This window comes from Prunus persica, chromosome G5 (assembly GCF_000346465.2).
Source record: "Prunus persica cultivar Lovell chromosome G5, Prunus_persica_NCBIv2, whole genome shotgun sequence".
NCBI classification, from domain to species: domain Eukaryota; kingdom Viridiplantae; phylum Streptophyta; class Magnoliopsida; order Rosales; family Rosaceae; genus Prunus; species Prunus persica.
In genome coordinates, this window is record NC_034013.1 from 6,542,660 (window position 1) to 6,551,885 (window position 9,226).

A 9,226-nucleotide genomic window follows, 5' to 3' on the forward strand; every position below is an offset into this window, starting at 1 on the left:
GGAGACCCTTTATCTCCTTATCTCTTTGTGATGTGTATTGAGAAACTTTCTCATCTTATTGGGGATTCTGTTAAGAAAGGAGTGTGGAAACCTGTTAAATCTTCTCAATCTGGCCCAGCTGTTTCTCACTTATTTTTTGCAGATGATCTGGTTCTCTTTGCTGAAGCTAATTCTACTCAAGCCAGGGTGCTAAAGAGTTGTCTGGAGAGGTTTTGCAATGCTTCTGGGCAAACAGTGAATTATGATAAATCTGTTGTTTTCTGCTCTCCTAATACTAGGAAGGAGACAGCTAAGGAGGTAAGTTTGATTTGTGGCTCCCCTCTTACTGAGGACCTTGGTAAGTATCTGGGCATGCCTATGTTGCATTCTAGAATTACTAAATTAACCTATGGCTGTTTAATTGATAAAGTGCATAAGCGGCTTGCTTCTTGGAAGTCAAAGTTTCTTTCTCTGGCTGGTAGAGCAACTCTTATATAAGCTGTCACTTCTGCTGTTCCAATCTATGCTATGCAGACCTCCAAGTTGCCTGTTAGTGTTGGGCAAGAGCTGGACAAATTAAATCGTAACTTCTTTTGGGGTGGCAGTGAGAAAAAGCTTAAGATCCACCTCTGTCAATGGGATTTAGCTTGTCGTCCTAAGCACAAGGGGGGTTTAGGTTTTAAAAAAACTACTGCCATGAATAAAGCCCTTTTGGCTAAAGTTGGGTGGAGATTACATAAAAACGACAAGGGCTTATGGGCTAAGATCTATGAGTCTAAATATCTTAAAGGGAAATCTGTCTTAGATTCTTCCTTGATGTTTCGACAGGATTGCTCTACCACTTGGAAGGGTGTTATGTATGGGGTGGAGTTGTTAAGGCAAGGTATAGGTTGGAGGGTTGGTAAGGGGGATACTACTAAATTTTGGAAAGACAGTTGGCTTATTGATGAGCCTTTGTTGAAGCATGATGGGGTCTTGCATATTGAGGATATAGATTGCTCTGTCTCCAATTTTTTTAAAGATGAGTGGTGGGATCTGGATAAATTACGAAGAGCTTTAACGGAAGATCTTGTTCAACATGTTGTTAATTATCCTGTGGGTTTTGCTAGTAATTTGCAGGATTGCCAGATTTGGAAAGGAACTGCCAATGAAGTCTTCTCTGTTAAAACCGCTTACAATATGTTCTTTAAGGGTCCCTCATGGCCTGATTATAGTTTCAGTTCTTTGTGGAAACTAAAGATACCTCCTAAATTGAAGATCTTTGCTTGGCTTACTGCGCAAGGTAAAATTCTATCTAATGAGCAAAGAGTTAGAAGACAGTTGACTCTTGATGCTTCTTGTGGTGTTTGTGAGTGGCCTATTGAAACTACATTACATATTCTTCGTGATTGCTATAAGGCTAGAGATATATGGAATACTGTTTTAATGCCTCGTCATCAGGGCCATTTCTTTCAAATGGATTTTCTGCCTTGGTTTCAGACTAATCTTCTCTCCCAGGCAGTTTGGTGTAGTAATATCCCCTGGAGTCTGGTGTTCATCTTTACTTGTTGGTATGTGTGGAAATGGAGAAATCACCAAGTTTTTCAAGGGGATGAAGATGTGTCTTCTGATCCTAAACAGCTTATTGTTCGTGTTGTCCATGAGTGGTTTAAGGCTTCTCATGTCTTGAGTAAGCATAATCATAAAGTCCAGGTTGATCTAAAGTGGGAACCTCCTATGTCTGGCCAGTTCAAGTTAAATGTTGATGGGTCTAGGAGGAATGGCTCTGGTCATATTGGTGCTGGAGGTGTTATTAGAAATTCCTCTGGAGATTGGATCAGTGGCTTTGCTGTGAACTTGGGGAAGGGGCAAATTCTTGAGGCAGAAATATGAGGATTATTTTTTGGGTTGAAGCTTGCTATGGACAAAGAGATTAATAACCTTTCTGTTGAAATGGATTCAGCACTTGCTGTCCAGTTGATCCAGAAGCAGGGCCTTATTGATGTTCATCCTCTTGCTGCCTTAGTTGCTAGTTGCTGGGAGCTGATGCATAAGATCAACTGCTGCAGTGTTTATCACGTTTACAGAGAGAAAAACAGTGTTGCTGATTGCTTGGCGACCTGGAGCTATAACTTAGACCTGGGTTTTTATATTTTTGTTGATGCTCCAGCTTGGATTGGGCCTAGTTTGATTGATGATTTGTTAGGAATTACTAGATCTAGGCTTGTTCCTACTGATTTGCTGGTGTAGGTTGTCTTCTGGGGTTTTTGCCCCCTTTTTTTCATCAAAAAAAAGTATAAACCCGTCACCACCACATACGTCGATGGGTAATAATTTTTTCCTAATATAGGTGAGGGTCGACTTTTGACTTTTGAGTGGCCTAGGGCAAGAAATTGAAACGAGGCTCCTTTCCTTTTGTATACAATAGTTAACAAGAAAGAAAAATGATGCCTTTTGTTATAAAGAAGTGAAGTCCACATAGATAAAGCTAGAGGGTATTAGTCAAAAGATGGAGATAAAGCTAGAAGGTATTAGTCAAAAGATGGAATAATGATGTTGGGGAGAAATCATTATGTCTCCCTTAAAAGCCATTTGCTTTGCCTATAAATAGGCATTATATATGCTTGTAAACATACACGAATGAGAGAAGAGAATAGAGTGAGAGTCAGAAAGAAGAGAAAGAGTGAAGTCTATCTAAGGAGAAATTCTGTCAGTGTAAACACCATAAAGAGAAATATAATTTCACTCCCAATATTACAGTGGTACTTCTCATACTCCGATTATTCTAGTTTTATAACACCCCTTTCCTTTTTTAAATGTGGGCCCTTGTATTGTTAAAAAACTTGCAGTGATTTTTGTTTTTGGACGCCTAAGAAAACCCTTGTAATATGAGCTTGGGTAGTTACGGAAAGGCTATAATGCGGGGATTGTAAGTGAGGGCGTCAATTCTACTATCCAATAAGAGAGAAAATGTTGGAGTTAAACTTTTTAAATGAATGAATGTTGGGATTGAATAATAATACAATAACACGTGAGATAACTTTTCACGTGTTATTGTGTTATTGGCCGAGGATAGCTAAACAGTGCTATCCTTGTTACACAAGTTTTTTTTTTTCAATTGAGAGAGTCAAAACCCCCTATGTGTTTTATCCCCAACGTGTCTCTCAGTTTTTTTTCCTTCTTTCTTCTTCATTTTTGTTGCATCCATAGCCCCCCAATCCAAATTAGTTGCAGCCATTTGTGTTGAGTTTTATATAGAAGACATTAGGTTAATGGATAAAGATTAATTCGCCTTATACGTAATAATTTCCATATTACATATTTCTTAACTAGTAAGGTGCAACAAATTCTTTTTCCATTTACCCCATGTTTTCTGAATTAAAATTCAATATAAAGGCAAGCACAATTAATTTGGATTCATGCTAACCAGGATGCACGAATATTATATTCATAGATAATACTTATTTGGCAAATTAATAAAGTTTTTACTATAACTTTAATTTTCATTTTTTCAAAAATTTTCCAGATTCACAGATTGGTGAAGTGGCACAATTACCCACAGAGGTTTGACCTTTTTCTTTTTGGTGAGTTTTGGGGCTCCAATTCCAAAGCAAAGATTAATGGCCCTAGGTCCATACATTTCATATTTATTGGCAAGAAATAGGTACTATTGCTTGCAACCAGTTTCCTTTAAAATTTGTGACGTGGACAAGGGGAATTAAAAGTTTACAAAAAATTTAGGTGCCGTTTGGTATCCTATTTAAAAAAAAAAACTTAAAAACTAGATTCTTTTTAAAACATGAGTTTTCAAATACAAATTTTAAGATCTGAAAACTTGTTTGGTATTCAACTTCAAACCTATTTTTAAGATCTTAAAACTTATTCCAATTAATTATTATTTTTAATTGAAAAAAAAAAAGCATAAAAGAAGTCAGGACCTCTCTTTCTACCTCTCTTTATATGATGAATCAACGAATCCCAACAGTGAAAAATCATGAACTCAGGTTTAACAAAAAAAAAAAGGGGTTGCAAAAGACGCCGTCGCCGATGAGATTTGGGCCGAAGCCACTGTAACCGACGACGAGATTTGGGTCATTGACATCGTCGTCTTACATCAGAATGGTCTCGATCTCGTCGATCCAATCTGGGGATGAGTTCGATGGAACCTCCCCCACCGTTGATGACCGTCGAGAGATGAGAGATGAGAGGGGGAGGACAGAGACGTGAAAGAAGATAGAAAAAAAAAACTGGAAAATCTCACTTTTTTTGTTTTCAATAATTTGGGTGTTTTTGAGTTTTTTTGGGTTTATGTTTTTAAAAATAGGCCTACCAAACAGGTTTTTGGGGTTTTGGACTTAAAATCTGTTTTTGAGTTTATAAAATTGAATCCAAGTAGGATACTGAACAGGCCCTTAAAAATTTGAGTAGCTTGAGCTTGACATAGCATGATATAATTCTTTTCATAGTGATAATATTTTCATAATTGTAATAAGAAAATTGATTATAAAGGAAGAGGAAAAAGCAAGAACAAATATATGAATATAAAATAAAAACTATATACATTTAATAAAGAACATCGCTTTTGTTACAATCATTGAGGCACTTCTAAATCCTAATACAGAGGACATCACTTTTGTTACAATCATTGAGGCACTTCTAACTCCTAAGCTTTTGTTACAATCATTTAAGTACTTCTAAATCCTAACGCATAGGACATGAAGGAAACATTATATCCAACTCCAGACTTGCTTTCTACATTCCACATGCTATTTTCTTTGTACACTTAGTTAGTTAGAACAATGACTTTAATAACACCAGAAGATGATGTGCATTCCAGGTATTGTTTACTAGGCACATTTAATAGGACGTTCTAAACCTTTGAGTATGTTTTACAGGCTAATTAGAACTTGTACCCGTGCCATAGTAGTTGAACATTTCTCACATCAAATCCTTGGCATTATGCATCAATAGCCTCTTCTCAAGGGTTCAGATTTAAATAAATGAAAGACGGCCTTTCATTTCTATTTTGCTAGACCTCATTTTGATCATTGTTCTGAACTTTGTTAACCTCCATAGCTGCAAAGGAAAATTAAGAATCAGTGATAAAATCAAATAAATTAGTACTTGCTAAACACACACATATATATATAGGAAAAATACTCTGTGTATTTACGAGAGAGTGAGACCTACATTGTCTGCTTCCGCTTCATCTGCCAGCAAGCCTTTCTGTAGCCTGACAGCCTTCGGGAAACATCAATGTGTTTGAGGAGATTGTCCTGATCATGGCACTTTCAAGGTGGGAAAATTTAAATTTTTTTGTCCACATTCCAACTATTTCTATTGAAGCTAGAATGACAAGATTTTCCACAATTAAGAAGTGAAGGGCCTGAAAATTAAATTAGTGTATGAGGATTGCTTTTAAAAAAAAACCTAGGCCAATGACAATCACTGTGTAAGGAACTATTACATATCTACTTATGCAACAACTTACAGGTTCAATAGCTACTAGAAGCTTTCGAAGAAATCCTTGTCCTGTGCACTTCGATTCGGTTCCCACAAAGGGCATCTCTGCCATCTCTCTTCCATGTATTCTGCAAAAACATAATGTGATAAAGAAAGTAAAGAAAGATGCTCTTATTCATCTTCCTATAAAAATTTTATGAGTCACACACATGAACTTTACCTTATAGATGCTGCATAGATGATTTCATCGTTCTTCTCTAGGATGGCAGTATAGAAACCTCTAAAATTTAACCAACCCAAATTTGACCTGGAAAAGAACGATTTTACAAACAAATTTCAATTTAGTCATAAGATGATGATGGTATGAATGTTTATTCTTATTTTGTCGGCAAAAGTTGTTGACGTGAGTCTCCTAATTAATCAAGGATAATTATTTCCTTGATTAATTAAGGGATTTACTTTCCTATTTTTTATATAATTGATAAATCATTGTACAATTAGGAGATACTTTCCTAATTCTTTACTATATCTAATTCCTTGTAAAACCCTCATGTAAACTCCTATATATACCTCCTTATGGAGAAGAATAAAACAAAACCCAAAGTATTCAAACCATATTCATATTTTAGCATGGTATCAGAGCCATCGATCCTAGGTTGTATTTAAACCCTTATCTCAAATTTCTCATATTCAAATCCCAAACCCTAAATCAAATTCCTCATATTTTTTCCCAAATCCAAATCCCTCAAATCTAAAGTCCTCAAATCCTCTTATCAAAATCCCTAAACACATACCCTCAAATCTTATACACATACCTCTCAAATCCAATTCTTGCATCAAATTCATACATCAAATTCCTCAAATCAAATTCCTCAACTCACAATTTCTCACATTCTTATATCACATCTTACTTCTACTGCAATGTCAAGAACCCCTACGATTCTCCCCTTTATTGCAAACTCAAAGAAGCATGTGATCAATCTTGCTGACCCAGCTACTCGAACTCATGCTTCTATCGCCACCACAAAAGGTTCTACTTTTCATACGTCATCTCAAAAATCCGCATGGATTATCGACTCGGGTGCTACGAATCATATGACTTTTGATCCTAGCCAACTTATTAGTCTCAAATCATCCACTCTGTCGGCGGTGTCTAATGCTAATGGTACCCCCTCCTCTGTGGTTGGGGAGGGCTCTCTATCTCTCTCTACTTCCCTACATGTAGATTCTGTATTACTTGTTCCATCTTTGTATCATAACTTGTTATCTATTGCACAACTTACTACTACTTTGGAATGTACCGTAACATTTTGGTTGAATCATTGTGTTTTTCAGGACATCCTCACAGGAAAGACGATTAATTGTGGTACTCGACAGGGAAAACTCTACTACTTGGACTGGGCACTGGATAATGAGGTCAAGATTGGTCAAGCTTTCATAACCAGTGGAACTCGTTATGACGGGGAGAGAGACAAAATGTGGTTATGGCATAAACGTCTTAGGCATGCCTCATTCGGTTATCTTAAGAAGTTGTTTCCATAATTATTTTTCCAATCTTGATGTTTTTAGCTTCTAGTGTGATACGTGTGAATTGGCTAAGAGCCATTGTGTCCCGTTCCCATTAAGTTCAAATAAGAGTTCGGTTTCGTTTTCCCTTGTTCATTCTGATGTCTGGGGACCTGCTAAAATTGCCACTCCGGTAGGGGCGCGATGGTTTGTCACGTTTATAAATGATTGCACACGCATGACTTGGGTTTCCCTTCTTAAAACTAAAGGGAAAGTCATTTCCAAGTTTCAACAGTTTTATCAAATGGTGGAGACGTCTTAGGCATGCCTCGTTCGGTTATCTTAAGAAGTTGTTTCCATCATTATTTTCCAGTCTTGATGTTTCCAGCTTCCAGTGTGATACGTGTGAATTGGTTAAGAGCCATCATGTCCCGTTCCCATTAAGTTCAAATAAGAGTTTGGTTCCTTTTTCCCTTGTTCATTCTGATGTCTGGGGACCTGCTAAAATTGCCACTCCGGCAGGGGCGCGATGGCGGAGACTTAGTTTCATGCCAGAATTCAGGTTCTTCGTTCTGACAATGACGGAGAATTTCTCAACCATGATCTTAACCAGTTCTTACAAGATCATGACATCATACATCAACACTTATGCCCTTACACTCCCCAACAGAATGGGGTGGTTGAAAGAAAGAACAGACGCTTATTGGAAATCGTTCGTGCCTCTCTCTTTGGTGCCAATATGCCACGATCCTTTTGGGGCGAAGCAGTCGTCTTTGCTGCATAACATATCAATCGGATTCCCTCTAGTATCCTAAATTTCCAAACACCACTCAAACACTTCACTACCATATCCAAACACCTCCCACCCCAAACCTAGAACCCCGAATTTTTGGCTGTGTTGTATTTGTCCACTTACATGATCACCAACGAAGTAAATTGGATCCCCGAGCCGAAAAGTGTGTTTTCATTGGCGATGCACCTCATCAGAAAGGATACCAGTGTTATCATCCTCCTAGTCAGAAGGTCTTCACCTCCATAGAGTTGTGTTTTGGGAACATGACTTATAGTTTTCAACAGCCTAGGAGGAGAATCGAGAATCCACCACTGCTCCAATTCTCAATTTTTTTTCCCCAGGACGTCACTCTGCATCAAAATGATCGGTTGCCAGTGGAAAGCAACTGATCACCTCCCCTTAGTTCTTCAACTATAGAGAACCTGCTTCAAAACGATCGGTCGCTAGCAGACAGTGACCGGTCGCCAGAGGAAAACGATCAGTTGTCTCCACGCTGTAAAAATCAGGAGGAGGAAATTGAACCGTTTTATGAGATTTTGCTTGCTTAAGCTCCAGTACTGCACCAATCAGCTGTTGAGGAAGTCATTCTAGTAACATCTTTTCCTGAAACTGATAACACTAATAAAATATCCCATGATGATTTGATTTCAGAAGGCACAGAGCCTACATATCAGCTTCCTGAAAGGAAGAATCGTGGCAAACCTCGAGTACAATATGAAACAGATCTTAAAGCCAAAGGGAAATAACCCATCAATAATTATATATCTCTTAGCAGATTATCAGAGTCACATATGAACTATGTGAAGTAGTTGGCTGACATAGCTATCCCCAATAGTGTAACTGAAGCACTAGAAGACCCAAAATGGAAAGAAGCTATGAATGAAGAAATGCGAGCTCTCCAAAAGAATGTCACATGGTAACTCGTGCCCTTACCTTATGGAAAGAAGACAGTAGGATGCATGTGGATTTATACTGTGAAACTTAAAGCAGATGGATCCGTTGAAAGATATAAAGCTAGATTGGTGGCGAAGGGGTACACATAGAGATATAGGATAGACAACGAGGTGACCTTTGCCCCAGTAACCAAGATTAACACTATTAGAGTCCTATTGCCTTTAGCAGCAAATCTCAATTGGCCACTACATCAGTTTGATGTCAAAAATGCATTTTTACATGGAGACTTGGAAGAAGAAGTATATATGGACTTACCCCCAGGATGTAATTAAGCTATTGACAAGAAAAATCAAGTTTGCAAGCTCAGAAAGTCATTATATGGGTTAAAGCAATCTCCCAGGGCATGGTTTGGGAAACTTACTAAATCTATGAATAATTTTGGATATACACAGAGTAATTCAGATCACACCCTGTTCTTGAAGCGTGATGAAGGAAAACTTACTGCATTGATTGTTTATGTAGATGACATAATCGTAACTGGAAACGATGCAGAAGAGCAACTGAAGTTGCAAAAGTATTTGTCTTAGGAATTTGAGATGAAGCATTTAGGTG